This window comes from Mchenga conophoros, linkage group LG18 (genome assembly GCF_057382185.1).
Source record: "Mchenga conophoros isolate Kocher_MC1m ecotype Shallow Benthic linkage group LG18, M_conophoros_male_GT1.1, whole genome shotgun sequence".
Taxonomy (NCBI): domain Eukaryota; kingdom Metazoa; phylum Chordata; class Actinopteri; order Cichliformes; family Cichlidae; genus Mchenga; species Mchenga conophoros.
The window spans coordinates 4368080-4382964 of record NC_140543.1 but is presented as its reverse complement, the minus strand read 5'-3'; the positions used below and the strand labels follow the sequence as shown (position 1 = coordinate 4382964).

At 40.7% G+C, this 14885-nt stretch overlaps 2 non-coding genes across 2 annotated transcripts; both read left to right on the top strand.

Annotated features, from left to right (window-relative positions):
• Positions 1-778: 778 nt before the first annotated feature.
• LOC146552925 (U1 spliceosomal RNA) lies at positions 779-942 on the top strand. The gene has a single exon (XR_014889762.1). It is a non-coding gene; the product is annotated as a U1 spliceosomal RNA (small nuclear RNA).
• An 849-nt stretch (positions 943-1791) lies between these two features.
• LOC146552924 (U1 spliceosomal RNA) lies at positions 1792-1955 on the top strand. The gene has a single exon (XR_014889655.1). It is a non-coding gene; the product is annotated as a U1 spliceosomal RNA (small nuclear RNA).
• Positions 1956-14885: the final 12930 nt, after the last annotated feature.

The following is a 14885-nucleotide window of genomic DNA, read 5'->3' as shown; positions in this document are numbered from 1 at the left end:
ATTACTTCACCGTGAGGCGACAAAGGCTGTCCCAATTCGAAGGCTGCTCGAAATGCGGCCCTCAAATGCGTCCTTCATTTCCCTGAATTTTAAGGACGTGGCGGTGTAGACTTCGCGGCCCAACATATCCCAGAATGCATAGCGCCGCAGTGGGTGTGGATAATTTTGCCGAAAAAAAACGGCGGACGAGGGGCAGCCGAAGAGTAAACTTTAAGTAAGTACTGAATATTATGTCACTTATTTATGTGCAAATGTTTAATAACGAAGAACATGAAAACATTACTGTTGGCCACATGTCGGCAAAGTTATGCGACATTAGTGACGTTTGTACTAACTTGGTTTTAAAGCCTTTACTTTAAAAAAAAATACGCCGTTCAATAGCTGACCTTAATCTTACAGAGAATGATCAAAGCTCATGTAGAAACAAACAAACAAATGAACAAAAGATTTTCTCCTTCAATTCCTTCAAACAATGCTGTATGTAGCGTTTCCAGCTGTTAGTATCATGGTTGCTAGGCAACCTGGGCATCGCAACGGAGGCTAGACCGTCACATTTCACAAGCCTCGCACTTCCGGCCTTAGTGGTCTTTAAGTACGCGGCCCTTGAGGATCGTTGAGGCTGCGTACTTTAAGGCTGCAGACCCTGAATTGGGATACAGCCGATGTGTCTGCTCTTCTCTCGGTGTGCCCTTTAAACTGGCACAAAATGTGTGTTAGGCACCATCAGCCAGAGTGCTGGATGTGGAAAGGGGACCCCTGTCTCCCACGCTGGCAACTCATACTTACCTGGCAGGGGAGATACCATGATCACGAAGGTGGTTCACCCAGGGCGAGGCTCAACCATTGCACTGCGGTTGTGCTGACCCCTGTGAATTCCCCAAATGCGGGAATCTCAACTGCATAATTTGTGGTAGTGGGGGACTGCGTTCGCGCTCTCCCCTCACTCTTGTGTTCAAAAGCAAAGATCCATGGCTGTATCCCAATTCAGGGTCTGCAGCCTTAAAGGCCGCATTTTAAGGCCGATTACTTCACCGTGAGGCGACAAAGGCTGTCCCAATTCGAAGGCTGCTCGAAATGCGGCCCTCAAATGCGTCCTTCATTTCCCTGAATTTTAAGGACGTGGCGGAGTAGACTTCGCGGCCCAACATATCCCAGAATGCATAGCGCCGCAGTGGGTGTGGATAATTTTGCCGAAAAAAAACGGCGGACGAGGGGCAGCCGAAGAGTAAACTTTAAGTAAGTACTGAATATTATGTCACTTATTTATGTGCAAATGTTTAATAACGAAGAACATGAAAACATTACTGTTGGCCACATGTCGGCAAAGTTATGCGACATTAGTGACGTTTGTACTAACTTGGTTTTAAAGCCTTTACTTTAAAAAAAAATACGCCGTTCAATAGCTGACCTTAATCTTACAGAGAATGATCAAAGCTCATGAAACCAAACAAACAAATGATTTTCTCCTTCAATTCCTTCAAACAATGCTGTATGTAGCGTTTCCAGCTGTTAGTATCATGGTTGCTAGGCAACCTGGGCATCGCAACGGAGGCTAGACCGTCACATTTCACAAGCCTCGCACTTCCGGGCCTTAGCGGTCTTTAAGTACGCGGCCCTTGAGGATCGTTGAGGCTGCGTACTTTAAGGCTGCAGACCCTGAATTGGGATACAGCCGATGTGTCTGCTCTTCTCTCGGTGTGCCCTTTAAACTGGCACAAAATGTGTGTTAGGCACCATCAGCCAGAGTGCTGGATGTGGAAAGGGGACCCCTGTCTCCCACGCTGGCAACTCATACTTACCTGGCAGGGGAGATACCATGATCACGAAGGTGGTTCACCCAGGGCGAGGCTCAACCATTGCACTGCGGTTGTGCTGACCCCTGTGAATTCCCCAAATGCGGGAATCTCAACTGCATAATTTGTGGTAGTGGGGGACTGCGTTCGCGCTCTCCCCTCACTCTTGTGTTCAAAAGCAAAGATCCATGATACTGGTGGAGAACATCAAAATGACACCGTTATCCGGTAGAGAGACCAAAGCTGTGACAGTGATTATGCACTCTGAATACGTGAGAATGGAAGACATTAAGACCTGGTTGTCTTTCAAATGTATGGTGAAGAGAGGTTTGGAGTTAAAAGATGAAGACGGAATTACAACTGGAGCATATCGTTTCTACGTCCACCTGCAGAGAGATGAGACCTCGGGTGATTTGATCCACCTGCCCCCAATTTTCCAATTGGTAGCAATCAGAGGATATGTTTTCTACCCGGGGCAACCGAAGACATGCCGCAAATGTGGCGGTAATGACCATTTACCTGCAGAGTGTGAGAATGTAGTCTGCAAAAACTGTAAAAGTGAAGAGCACACTACAATTGAATGTCCTGTTCCGCGGAAATGTAACCTTTGTGGGGGTGATGGACATACTTTTAGGGCATGCCCCCAATCCTACGCAAATAAAGTGAAAAAACCTCATTAACAACTAATTGAGGAGATGCCAGTCTTAATTGGAGGAAGTCTGCCAGCTGTTGAAGAGGTAATTAACAATCAAGTCAACGAGTTCCAGCAAGAAGAAGTTGAGGACCAAACGACCTTCAGCTGGGGTGGGGAACAAGTTGAAGTGCCCCCCCCCCCTCCTCCCAAGTGATCACCAGTGAGGATGTAGTGACGGAGGAGAAGAAAGTATCTCAAATAGATACGGAGCCTAAGACACAGGACGAGGTCCAGGAGGAGATGACCGTGCCTTCGGGTACTCATACCACTTCACAGCCATCGACATCCCAAGAGTGCAGAGACATGCTTGACTACATGTTTTCTGAGATTTCAACATTACAATCAAACAAAACTATCACTTTGGAAGAAGAAGGTTTTTCATTACCACCTTGTGACATTGAAGATAACATAACTATTTTTTCTGAATTGCTACCACAAGTAAATGTCAGTGTAGCACCGACATCACAAAAACGACAGATAAACACTTCAACAGAATCGTCTACAGGGATTTTGGAATCAGAAAGTGGGGACCAAATAGACTCCTCGTCAATACCCGTACTGGAAGAACAAAGACTGATATCTACTCAGGGAGTTGTTCGTGAAAGTCAACAGGAAGGTAATGACGTGAGCGCCCCCTTTACGGCATGGCTCCCACGGAAAAAGAAAAAGAAGAAGGTAAAAACATAGTAAGAGACTTTATTAATAAAGCCAGAGAGTAAAAGATTCCCCCTATTTAGTACAAACATAAACTCCTTCTATGTATCGACAATCAACACAAGGGGGTTGAACGATGCAGTGAAGTGTCAATCCGTCTTTAACGTGTTACACGAAACAGGTGGGGACATTTGTCTTCTACAAGAATGTGCCCTTCCCTTTATGGACAATTATACAAAGTTCACAAATCGATGGACATATGGCCAATCTCTTTGGTCAGGGGATAATCAAAATCGGATGTCTGGTATAGGTATTTTGATCAACAATAAAACAGTTAAGATAGAAAAAGTGGAGGTTGTGGTGGACGGAAGAGCTTTATGTATGGATGTAGAAATAAACAGGAGTAAAATCAGGATTATTAACGTCTACGGACACACAGATTCGAGAGAACGGGCAGCATTATTTCAACTGTTACAACCATTTCTTTGTAATAGAAGACAGGTAATATTGGGTGGGGATTTTAACTGTACACCGGAAATAAGTGGAATCCAGGGTGCGGCCCCAACAGTGAAGAAAGATTCAAGTACTTGTGCTTTAGACAACCTAATTAAAGACGGTAAATTAAAAGACGTGTTCAGGGTTCTTAACCCGTCAGACCCTTGATACACCTGGTCTAATAATAAGTCCTCTTCACGGATTGACTTTCTGTTTGCCAGTGAAAGCTTAATACCCCTATCATGTAAAGTGGAACCAGTACCTTTTTCTGATCACCATAAGGTAATGTGTGGATTCAGGATTCAATCTTCCTTTCAGTCGGCCCCAGGGCCATGGAAACTAAACCTGAATCTTTTGAAAGACGGTAAAGTGACGGGAAGGTATAAATTTAAATTACAGCAATGGGTCTCCCTACAACCACTATATGAATCTGTAGAGGAATGGTGGGAGAGTATAAAGATTAGGACCCAAGTATTTTTTAGTCTTGAAGGGAAAAGGCAGGCAAAGAGGAGGCGACAATGGTTATTGAGAAAGCAAGCAAAATTACAAAGGTTCTATAACCTTCTGAATTTGGGCTTTGATGTTAGCGAAGAGATTACGAATCTGAAAAAAATGATGGTTTTTTAAAATGAGAAAAGCAAGGGAGTATTAATACGGAGTAGAGTAAAACATGTGGAAGAAAATGAAAAATGCACGAGATACTTCTTTAAAAAATTGTATAAAGCTAAGCCTGCAATTGACACCCTTATAAATGAAGAAGGGAAAGAAGTGAAAAGCACTCAAGAAATTTTAAAGGTAGTACATTCCTTTTACACCAATTTGTACAAAGAACAAAGTGTTGATGAGGAGACTGTAGAATCCTTTATCTCTAAGTTAACACAAAAATTAGACCCAGAAGATAGTATAATTTTAGACGAAAATATAACAGTAGAGGAAATCACAAGAGCCATGGAAAGTATGCAAGATAATAAGTCACCAGGTATGGATGGCTTACCTAAGGAATACTACCAGGCCTTTTGGGAACAACTTAGCCCCTCGTTGTGTAAGGTTTATAAAGAAGCGTGGGATAAAGGCGTATGGCCAACGCCCATGAATACTGGAGTGATTTCCCTACTATGGAAAAAGGGTACCAAAAAAAATTTGAGAAACTGGAGACCACTGACATTGTTAGGCGTAGATATTAAGATTTTATCTAAAGCCCTTTTTTTCCGTCTACAAACAGTAGTATCTAAGTTAGTTGGAACGGAACAAACATGTGGGATACAAGGTCGTAAAATGACAGATAGTCTAGCGATTATAAGGGACAGTTACCTCTATAGTTTAGAGTGGAACATCCCCCTTTGTATGTTAGGTCTGGATCTAGAAAAGGCCTTTGACAACGTCAGTCACGCCTTTCTGATGAAAGTTCTTGATAGTTTAGGATTTGGGGAAGGGTTTAGGAGATGGACCCAGGTGTTATATACTGGATGTAGTAGTGTTGTCGTTGTGAATGGGGTACAGACCGCTACGGTCCCAGTGAAATCTGGAGTAAGACAGGGATGTCCCTTGTCCCCTATTTTGTTTATATTGGTGATGGAGCCACTGGCATGCGCACTAAGAGCTAATGATCTAATTAAGGGGCTGATCCCACCGGGTAGCGGAGGGTTGGAAATAAAATTCTCCATGTATATGGACGATATAACTCTGCTGCTTACAGACAATAAGTCGATTGAAGTAAGTTTGGCAGTTTGTGAAGCTTTTACAAAAGCCTCAGGGATGAAAATTAATAAAGAGAAGAGTGAGGTGATTTACTTTAAGTGGTGGGAGATTAAAGAAAATGGGGATTGCAAGAAAAAACCAGAAACGTTGAAAATTTTAGGGGTGGAAATAGGAGAAAATATGAGAATTAAGTGTAGCCGAGTGGTAAATTAATAATAATATTTTCCATTTCAGTTAACCAAATATCCATTTAAGGTTCAAAAAGGGGTCTTAAAATGTTGTTTCTTTGTTTCCATGTATGGTAAGACAAGAATGTTATTGGGTAATTTAATGTTATTGCTGGTGCTATTTCTTTGGTTATCTGCATGTTGTGTGCACTTGAAGCTGTTAATTTTATAGGTTTGTGTAGTTGCATATTGTGGTCACTGGGGGGGGGGGCAGTGCTTAAGGGTTAACTGCAGTTTTCCAAAAAAAACTTAACAAGAAATGCATCTTGGGACTTCCTGTTTACTTTTCTTTTTGTTGTGGATGTGGAACGGGAATGTTGTGAAGGAGTTAAATTGTTGGTAAGGAATTGTTAAATATGCACATAACTCATTGAAACATATTGTTATAATTGTAGTGCAGTGGCAAAACGTCAGTATTTTAACAAGATGATGTATTTCTTAAATGTATGATGCAAAGGACCTGTATGTGCAGCGTGGAGCGGCCATTTTCTCCATGCAAGGGATAAGCTGCGAGATCATCTGTGTGCTCCAGTATTGCAAGTGAGCTGAGATTTCTGTGGAATGTAAGTGTTTATAAACATGTATGTAACCCTTCCACATTTTTTTAAAGGAGCCTTGTGTGATTTAGTTCTTTGTATTTTGTTCTGCACAGACAGAGGCCACTGCCGTATTTTTGTATTTTGTATTTCATTTCATTTCTTTTATTCCTCGTATTGTAGTGGTGCATCTTTGTTTAATAGGTCATTCTGTTACGTTGCCACGTTACCTCTCGTGCTGTAGGTGTTCAGTACAAGTCCATATGGCCGCTGTTTGACAAAAGTAAAGGTCAAAGGACATTTTTTTTTGTTTATCCAGTCGTCATTGACAATAAAACTGCACATTAAGAACCCCAGTAATTGTGTCCTGCGTGGCTAACCATTTCCCAGGCTACATAAGAATTGGAATTCAAAATTACAAAAAATACAAGGGAAACTGTTGAACTGGAAAGATAGGGAACTCTCCTTTATAGGTAAGGTTCTGGTAATAAAAGCTGGAGTAATAGCTTCTATAGCCTTTTTGGCAACGACGTTGCCAATCCCTTATGAAATATTAACTTCATTGAGGAAGGCGATGTTTCATTTCTTTTGGGGAGGTCAACATGAGAGAGCAAAGAGGGAAGTTATGTACAAACCAGTAGGGAAAGGGGGGAGAGCAGTACCAGAATTAGAGTCCAAGTGCAATGCGATGTTTATCACCCCAATTCTTAAGGCATGTTTTAGTGATCCTAAAGATAAACTTTGGCCATACTTTACTAGGTTTTGGGTGGGTCGGAAAGTTTTGCAGGCGTGGGGTGTGTGCCCCCCCTTAACGTGCCCTTTTCTGAACAATATCCTGTAATCTACAAGGTAGTGTTTAGTTTGCTGAAACGTCTTCCGACTAGGATAACCCTTCAGGAGATAACGCGCGCAACTATAGAGGAGACATTGTTTCCAACAGGTAGCATGTCACCGATAGGAAAATTGCGTGAAACCCACACTAAAATGGCTTGGGGTAACATAAATAACAAATGCCTGCTAAATCCTCATAAAGACTTAGCGTGGCAAGCTGTTCAAGAATGTTTGCCGACAAGAGCCTTTTTGAAAAAAAGGGAGTGCACGAGGAGTGCACAATGCCCAAGAAAGAGGTGTGGGGGTGACGAAACGATTAAACATATATTTTGGGAATGTTTCTTAGCACAAAAAGTGTGGGGCCTATTAAAACAGTGGTTGAATGAGTTAAGTAAAGAAGAGTTGACATATGAACTTATAATGTATGGGTTTTTTGAAAAAACTTGGGAGAAAAGGGAAACGTGTTGGTGGATAATGGTGAATTGTGTTAAAGATGCTCTGTGGAGAGCGAGAAACATTTGTGTATTTAAAAAATATGAAATATCTGAAAGAGTTGTAATCAATAGTATGAGTTGTTTGTTAAAGGATTACATTATGAGAATCTCAGTTGGGGATAGCGAAGAAGACAAAAGAAAGATGTGGAAAGTACCAAGGAAGTATTTGAATATTTGTATGTAGGAAAATGTGAGAGTATTAGTTGTTGTTTACTTGACTTTTTTTGTGGGGGTTTTTTCCCTTTGTGGGTTTCCCCATTTTGGGTTTTTGATTTCAGAGTCTTGGTTGCTTATTTGTTTTAATTCTTTATGAATGAACTGATGTAATTTTGATTTTGAACAATAAAACTCTTTGAAAATTGAAATTGGTTCATTCAATGGAGATGGTTCGCCCCCATGATGATGACAACATCTGATGCTACTGTTAGCATGGCAGGTTCCAGGCGGAACGCTGTACGTTTTGAGCTACAAGAGGTTTGTGAAATGGATCGATTGCAGTTTAGGACTGTTATTCAGAAGGAACTGGGTTTTTCACCTAACCAGTTGGATTACATTTTTGGCTTGCCTGGAAGAAGAATTTATGAAGTGATTTTTACCACGACAACTTTGTATGAGTCTTGTATTAACATCTTCAATAGAAAGAGACAATCCAGCCCCTAGCTGGCTCATATCGAGATGACTCCACTATCAGGCAGAGAGCCTAAAGCAGTGACTAAAGCAGTATGCATTCAGAGTATGTGAGAGTCGAAGATATTAAAACATGGCTGTCCTTTAAATGTTCGGTGTTAAGAGGATTGGATTTAAAAGACGAAGATGGGATTCGAACTGGAGCATATCGCTTCTATGTACATCTGAAAAGAGATGAGAACTCTGGAGAACTGATGCAATTAGAGGATATGTGTGTGGTTCTAATGACCATCTGGCCATGGAGTGTGTCAACGTGGTTTGTAGGAACTGTAAAAGTGGTGAACATATTATAAAAGATTGCCCTTACCCAAAAAATTGTAATTTATGTGGGAACGAAGATCATACCTTTAGGTCATGCCCACAGTCTTATGCAAATTGGTTGAGAATGCCCCAGGTTCAGCAAGCAGAAGAAACTCCAGTGGTAACAGGGAATTCTGCACCAACGAATGCGGATAGAGGTTACAATCAAAGTAATGAACCTCAGCTGGAAGCCGTTGGGAACCAAACGGGGGGCTGACCAGGACGGTGAAACAGCTGGGAGCTCATCTTGTCAAGCAGGAAATGTTAGAGAGTCCAATAGAATTGAAACTATTCAGGAAGAGATGGAAGTTTTTCTAAGAACCCCAGACCTCGCGCTTCCTTCAACATCGAAAGAGTGTAGAGATATGTTGGACTATATGGACCCTCCTATGGAGGGAAACAAAACATGCTGTAAAGCTTGACGAAGATTTTCTTCCTCTACCTGTGCATGCAAGCAAAGACAAGCCCCCCCCCCCCTTCCCCCAGAACTTCTAATACAACCTGGGTCTAATGATGTGTCAAGTTCACTCAAACGACAAATAAATACGTCAACGGAATCTTCAACCGGAGAGGTGGATTTGGATGGTACGAGTCACCCCACCCCCTCACCAGTACCCCAGTTTGAGGAGCAAGTTTCGAAAGTCACCCAGGAAACTACCCAGATAACCAAAGTGAGGGATAAAGTAGGGAAAGTAACATCAGCGGTTTGGTTAGTATCCAAAAAGAAGAAGAAGAAAAAGGCAAAGGTCCAGCAGAATTAACATTTCTCCTTTAGGGGTCAATGAACACACTTCAAGTAACTACTATAAATACGAGAGGGCTGAATGACGTTGTGAAATGTCAGTCAGTCTTTAACTTGTTACATGAAGCTGGTAGTGACATTTTTTTACTTCAGGAGTGTGCAATATCCTACATGGACAACTATGCAAAGTTTGAGAAACGATGGGTATATGGGCAATCTGTTTGGTCAGGGGATAACCAAAACCGTTTTTCTGGAGTGGGGGTGTTATTTAATAATAGAACCTTTAATATAGAAAATGTGGAGACTGTGGTGGATGGGAGAGTGTTACTTGTTGATGTGGAAAGATGTGGGGTCAAATTTAGGATTATCAATGTTTATGGATATACTGACAAAAAAGAACGAACTGCACTTTTTCAAACTTTGCAACCCTTTCTTTGTAGTAGAAGAAATATAGTAATGAGGGGGTTAATTGTACCTTCGAAAAAAGAGCTAGACGGAGTGAGAACCCTGTGGATAGAGGGGATGGGAGCTCCTGTGTGTTAGAAAATTTAATTATTGATGGTAATTTGAATGATGTTTATAAGTCACTTAATTTAAAAGACCCAGGATATACTTGGTCCAATGGGAAATCCTTTTCCCGAATTGATTTTTTTGTTCGTATCAAAAGCTCTGAATCCTATTTCTTGTGAGGTGGAGCTAGTGCCTTTTTGAGATCATCATAGGTTAAAAGGTACTTTTGAAGTGCAGTCCTTTTTTAACCCGGTTTCGGGACCATGGAAGTTAAATATAAATTTATTAAAAAATAAAAAAGTGGTTGGGAAATATAAAATTAAGTTACAACAATGGTTTTCTCTCCAACCTTTATATGAGTCTGTGGGTGAGTGGTGGGAGAGCATTAAAGCTAGGCCTTTTTTTGTTTGCAGGGGAAGAATTTGGCAAAAGGGAGGAAGCAATGGGAAAGAAGAAAACAGGCTCGTTTGCAAAGATATTATAACCTTCTTGTTTTGGGTTTTGATGTGGGTGAGGAGATCACGAGATTAAAAAAAGAGATGATGGTGTGTCTGAATGAGAAAAGCAAAGGGGTATTAATAAGGAGTAGAGTAAAGCATTTTGAAGAAAACGAAAAATGTACAAGGTATTTCTTTAAGAAATTGCATAAATCCAGACTAATTATTGATTGTTTGAGGGATGATGAAGGGAAGGAAGTGGAAAGCACAAGAAATTCTTGAACTGACTCATTCCTTTTACAACAATTTATATAAAGAACAAGGTATTGATGAAGAAATAGCAACATTCTTTCTTTCAAAGTTATCATAAACATTAGATTCGGCTGATAGTATTTTGTTAGAAGAAGATGTAACTATAGAGGAAATTACAAGAGCAATGCTAAGTATGCAAAATAATAAGGCACCAGGACTGGATGGTTTGCCTAAAGAGTACTATTTTACCTTTTGGGAACAGCTTAGCTCCTCTTTGCTTTTAGTTTACAAAGAATCTTGGGACAAAAAGGTATTACCGTTGTCTATGAATAAAGAGATGATTTCGCTGTTGTGGAAGAAGGGCTCAAAAAAAGATTTAAGAAATTGGAGACCCCTAACACTGTTAGGTGTGGACATAAAAATTTTAACAAAAGCCTTATTTTTCCGGTTGCAGGCGGTTGTACCTAAACTTATTGGTGTAGAACAAACGTGGGATATTGGGATGGAAGATGACAGACAGTTTGGCTATTATAAGAGATAGTTATTTTTATAGCCAGGAGCAGAATATTCCCCTTTGCGTTTTAGGAATTGATCTAGAAAAAGCTTTTGATAATGTTAATCACATGTTTTTGATGAAGGTTCTTGAAATTTTGGGTTTTGGGGAAGGTTTCAGGAGATGGATTCATGTGTTATATAGTAGCTGTAGTAGTGTGGTTGTTGTTAATGGAATGTTTACTGATCCAGTTGCGATCAAGTCGGGGGTACGTCAGGGATGTCCGTTGTCCCCTATTCTGTTTATATTGGTAATGGAGTCACTTGCATGTGCTTTAAGACTGGATAATTCAATTACAGGGTTAATCCCCCTAGGTAGTGGGGGGAAGAAAATAAAATTCACTATGTACATGGACGATACAACTTTGGTACTCACAGATAATATGTCGATAGACAGAAGTCTGTTGGTTTGTGAAACCTTTGTGGCAGCTTCTGGAATGAAAATTAATAAAAGTAAGAGCAAAGTTATTTATTTTAACTGGCGTGAGACTAAAGAAAATTGGGGATTGACCGAAAAATTTGAAACAATAAAAACTTTAGGGGTGGAAATTGGAATGGATATGCAATTTAAGAATTGGAATATGAAACTACCCAAAATACAGGGGAAGCTGTTGGGATGGAAAGACAGAGAGCTTTCCTTTGTAGGCAAAGTTCTGGTGTTGAAAGCCGAAGTAATCGTGTCTTTAGCTTGTTTAGCAACTATATTGCCAATTCCTTATACAATGTTGGCCTCCCTGCGGAAGGCCATGTTTCGCTTCCTTTGGGGAAGCCAACATGAAAGATTGAAGAGAGACATTATGTATAGACCAATAAAAATGGGGGGAAGAGCTGTTCCAGAGATTGCATCTAAACTTAATGCAATGTTTATTACTCCAGTCCTTAAGGCTTGTTTTAGTGACTTTAATGATTTGATCTGGCCATATTTTACAAGATTTTGGATTGGACAGAGAGTTTTGAAGGCACGGGGCAGGAGATGCCCCCTTAGTACCCCCCTTTCTGAACAATATTCTGTTGTCTACGACATAGTGATAAAATCATTAAAGTGTTTTTCATCTCAAATCATGCCCCAGGCTATAACCAGGACTAATATAGAAGAACTATTATTCCCAACAGATAGAATGACTCCAGTAGGGAAACTTCCAGAAAACCTCTGTAAAATGGCATGGCTTAACGTTAATAATAAGCTTTTGTTAAATCTTCATAAAGACTTAGCTTGGCAGGCAGTTTTGGAATGCTTACCTACAAGAGCCTTTTTGAAAGCAAGAGCGTGCACGAAGAGTGCACAGTGCCCAAGGTTGAGATGTGGAAATGACGAGACGGTTAAGCATTTGTTTTGGGAATGTCCTTTTGCTAAGAAGGTATGGTGTTTATTACGACACCGGTTGAAAGAGTTATATAAAGGAGACCTAACATATGAATGTATAATGTATGGGATTTTGAAAGGTAAGGGGGGGGGGGGAGGAAGATCGTTGGTGGATAATTGTGAATTGTGTTAAAGATGCATTATGGAGAGCGAGAAATATTTGCCTTTTTAAAAAATATGAAATTCCTGCACGAGTTGTGGTAAATGGTGCCTTTAATTTGTTGAATGATTATTTTCTAAGAGAAAATATCCCTTTGAAGAAGGGAGTATAAAAATACATGGTTGTTTAGTTGAAAAAATTAGAATATGGGACCCCTTATGGAAATCTTTAATTTTTTTTTTTAAGGTTTAATTTTATTTTTTCTTTTATTCTTCATTGGAGAGTTTGTGGGGTTTTTTTTTTTTTTTTTGGGGGGGGGGGGGGTGGTAGTCTTGTTTCTGTTCAAAGTTAAGAATTTGTAGTGGTTTTTGTGTTATGAACAATAAAAAATTTTGAAAATTGAAAAAAAATTGATTGGTTCACCCAGACCCACCATGGCGACAACGACTGCTAACATGACAGGTTCCAGGAGGATTGCTGTGCGTTTTGAGATTGCGAAATGGACCGACAACAGTTCAGCAGGATTGTTATCCAGAAAGAGTTGGGATTCTCGCCGACGCAGATCGACTATATCTTTGGCTTGCCGGGAAAGAAAAGTTATGAGGTGATTTTTGCCACCAGTACCTTCTACGAATCATGTCTGGATAAGTTTAATAGACTCAGGCAAACTAGGCCTCAGCTGGAGAACATCAAAATGACACCGTTATCGGGTAGAGAGCCCAAAGCTGTGACAGTCATTATGCACTCTGAATATGTGAGAGTGGAAGACATTAAGACCTGGTTGTCTTTCAAATGTATGGTGAAGAGAGGTTTGGACTTAAACGACGAAGATGGAATTAGAACTGGAGCATATCGTTTTTACATCCACCTGCATAGAGATGAGACCTCTGGTGATTTGATCCATCTGCCCCCAACTATCCAATTGGGGGCAATCAGAGGATATGTTTTCTACCCAGGGCAACCAAAAACATGCCGTAAATGTGGCGTTAATGACCATTTAGCCACAGAGTGTGAAAATGTAGTCTGCAAAAACTGTAAAAGTGAAGAGCACACTACAAGTGACTGTCCTTTCCCGCGGAAATGTAATCTTTGTGGGGGTGAAGGACATACCTTTAGGGCATGCCCCCAATCCTACGCAAATAAAGTGAAAAGACCTCATCAACAGCAATTAGAGGAGATGCCAAGTTTAATTGGAGGAAGTCTGCCAGCTGTTGAAAATGTCATTAACAATCAAGTCAACGAGTTCCAGCAGGAAGAGGTTGAGGATCAAACGACCTTCAGCTGGGGTGGGGAACAAGCTGAAGTGCCCCCCTCCCAAATGATTACCAATGAGGACTTAACGACGGAGGAGAAGGAAGTATTTCAAATAGAAATGGAGCCTAAGACACAGGAGGAGATCCAGGAGGAGATGGCCGTGCTCTCAGGTACTCATACCATTTCACAGCCGTCGACATCCCAAGAGTGCAGAGACATGCTTGATTACACGTTTTTGGAGATTTCAACGTTGCAATCAAACCAAACTATCACCCTAGAAGAGGGAGGTTTTTCATTCACAAAAGGAAATCACAAGAGCTATGGAAAGTATGCAAGATAACAAGTACCCAGGTATGGATGGCTTACCTAAGGAATACTATCAGGCCTTTTGGGAACAACTTAGCTCTTCGTTGTGCAAGGTTTATAAAGAAGCGTGGGATAAAGGTATATGGTCAACGTCCATGAATACAGGAGTGATTTCCCTGTTATGGAAAAAGGGTTCTAAAATGATTTGAGAAATTGGAGACCCCTGACATTGTTAGGGGTAGATATTAAGATTTTAGCAGAAGCCCTTTTTTTTTCGTTTACAGACAGTAGTGCCTAAGTCAGTTGGAGTGGAACAAACGTGGGGTACAAGGATGTAAGATGATGGATAGTTTAGCGATTATAAGGGATAGCTACCTTTATAGCCATGAGCGGAATATCCCCCTTTGTGGGTTAAGCTTGGATTTAGAAAAAGCCTTGACAATGTCAGTCATGCCTTTCTGATGAAAGTCCTAGATAAATTAGGATTTGGAGAAGTTTTTCAGAGATGGATTTGTGTGTTGTACTCTGGTTGTAGTAGTGTTGTGAATGTGAATGGTGTATAGACTACTACAGTTGCAGTGAAAGCTGGAGTAAGGCAGGGATGCCCGTTATCTCCTACGTTATTTATATTGGTGATGGAGCCATTAGCGTGTGCATTAAGAGCTAATGAGCTAATGAAAGGGTTGACCCCACCGGGTAGCGGAGGGTTGGAAATTAAATTTTCCATGTATATGGATGATATAACTCTGCTGCTTACGGACAATAAGTCGATTGAAGTAAGTTTGGCAGTTTGTGAAGCCTTTTCAGCAGCCATATAAACAAACCTCCTGGTTGGGAGATAATCAGAATTATTAACGTAGAAATATTATGACATTTGTGTGCCAACTTGTCCGTGTTTCATTCATTCATGTACTGACCTAGTGTTACACCTTGGAAAGTATAATATATGGGGAGGGTTTG